This window comes from Sorex araneus, chromosome X, assembly GCF_027595985.1.
Source record: "Sorex araneus isolate mSorAra2 chromosome X, mSorAra2.pri, whole genome shotgun sequence".
In the NCBI taxonomy this organism is placed as follows: domain Eukaryota; kingdom Metazoa; phylum Chordata; class Mammalia; order Eulipotyphla; family Soricidae; genus Sorex; species Sorex araneus.
In genome coordinates this window covers 320,706,676-320,708,895 of record NC_073313.1, presented here as the reverse complement: position 1 = coordinate 320,708,895, position 2,220 = coordinate 320,706,676, and the positions used below count along the sequence as shown (strand labels likewise).

The following is a 2,220-nucleotide window of genomic DNA, read 5'->3' as shown; positions in this document are numbered from 1 at the left end:
ATATATGTATTTATATTTGCATCTGTCACACACTTACTTCTGATTTCTTTATTACAATATATGTTTACAATAGTGATGGTGATTTCCTTAAACCAAGTTAAATTTAAATGCTAGTCCTTCTGTAGTAAGTATATATGCATATAAAATCTGTACTATGTATATATACTTCTGTAGCATACATATATATGCACATATATACATATACACACATATATATACATATATATATATAAAATCCAGGTAGGACATGTGAATGAATTTCTCTCTTTAATGAGAACCTTCCTGTTTGCAGTGATTCTGCCACACTATCTTCTTCATTTCAATGATGATTTCTTCTGCCTTCTTGCTCAAAACCTCCAGGAGTATGTAAAAATCAAAGAAACCCATTCTAACTAGGAAAAATTCAATAGCCACAGCTATTGTATTCTTCTTCAGTCTCTAGACACTACCTAAATATTATTAATTTGAACTGTAACCACATGGAAGGAAAACACATCGAGTGTCTATTTTCCTTGGAGAGAAATATTTACTTCTCTTTTCAAGCATCTCTCTTTGGAATAGAGGGGCCTTTCTTCTTGTTTCTTTACCTCATTGGTTCAATACAAAAGTATGAAGATGCAGATGCTTTTAGAAAATGGTGATTCCTGGGATTATCCAGGTACCCTAGTGGTGCTTGGGTGCTTGGGGATCTCCAGGACCACAACCAGCCATGCTCAGAGGCTTTCAAGATTGCACTAGGTAATGATGGCAGGGACTGTGTGAGGATGAACCTGAATTGGCTGCATGCAATACATGCATTTTTTAAAATGCCTGTATTTTAAAAAAGAACTCTAGATCACTTTAATGTTTTTCACAATATCATATTTATTTTTCTGATAACTGTGATATATATGGATCTTTAGTTCTCACTCATGACTTTCCTGATTGGCATATAGCCTTTCATAATTATAAGGAGTTACCTCTATAAAGCTTTAGTAAAAACAGTAAGACTGCATTTATGCATCCATCTTTCGCAGGATTATTGGTATCCTGCACATAATATCCCCAAATAATTTTGCCTCTCTGTGTCATAAGGCCGAACTTGTTCACCTTAATGGCACTAACTCTGATGATAATACCCAAGGAAGAATTGGAATATCGGAGACGATACCCAAGGTAGTATTGGAGTATTAGTGGTACTGAAGATGAAGAATTTTTCTTTATACCAAATATCACGGGAGAGGGAGCTTTGCATTCAGGGTGTTTTACATGGGCTTTTTGAAATGTCAATCCATTGGTCTGATGAAGCATTCATAATTAGGTGGTTTGCGTGTAAATCCATCTCCAATAGAGCAGCCTTCTCTAACCATCCTTGTCCATGCGTTCTTTCTCTTTACTGTTCAAATAACTTTTAACACTTCTGTTTCTCCCTGGGCATGAACTTTGGACAGAGGAGCTTCCATTTTTTCTGCCTCCTCTTTTCGTTTTTGTTTAATCATACTGAAAATTACTTTAGCTCAGGATTATTCCTCTTTGTCTAGCAGATACACAGGTACCGCTCCTTGTGGAATCTTCTCATCATTCGTTTTGTTTGGTGTTTTTCTTTTCATGCATATTTGTAACTTTTTTTTAATTTGTATTTTCTTAGCATGGTACCTCTTATGGAAGCTTAACCTTCAGACAAATAATTATCTTTTCTTTCTTTGAATGTTTATGGCCCTCTTCACCTTTTTTTTTTCTTTTTCTTTCATGGTAATCCAAACACTATCCATAGCTCTTACTGTGTAACTAAATATATTCATTTTGTGACATTGTGATGGCTTGAGGGCTGCCTAGTACAGCTGCCCGTGCATCAAGAAACTCTGGACTTATGGCACTCAGATACCTGTGAGCAACATGCCCTGCCTTCATTTTTATGGGAGAGGTACACTTGATTTATGATAATGTATCAGTCTTTCGCCTCTGACTAACTTTACTCAAGAAGGAAGACACTCTCTAGTTGCATCATCAGAGCAACACACTGAATGTTTTAATCTATTATGATAGTCAAGTAATATACCATTGTGTATACAGACCATAGTTTCTTTATTCAATCATCTGTTCTTGGGCATTTTTATTGTTTTCTTATTTTGACTATTGAAATACTGTTGCAATGAACATAGAAGTGCAGATGTCTTTTCCACATTGTCCCTTAGGATATATTCCGAGAAGTGGAATCGCTGGGTCAAATGGGAGGTCATT

The 2,220-nt window shown here is 35.6% G+C and overlaps 1 pseudogene; it reads right to left on the bottom strand.

Annotated features, from left to right (window-relative positions):
• Window positions 1-945: 945 nt before the first annotated feature.
• LOC101539252 (ribosome biogenesis protein NSA2 homolog) lies at window positions 946-1,791 on the bottom strand (annotated as a pseudogene).
• Window positions 1,792-2,220: the final 429 nt, after the last annotated feature.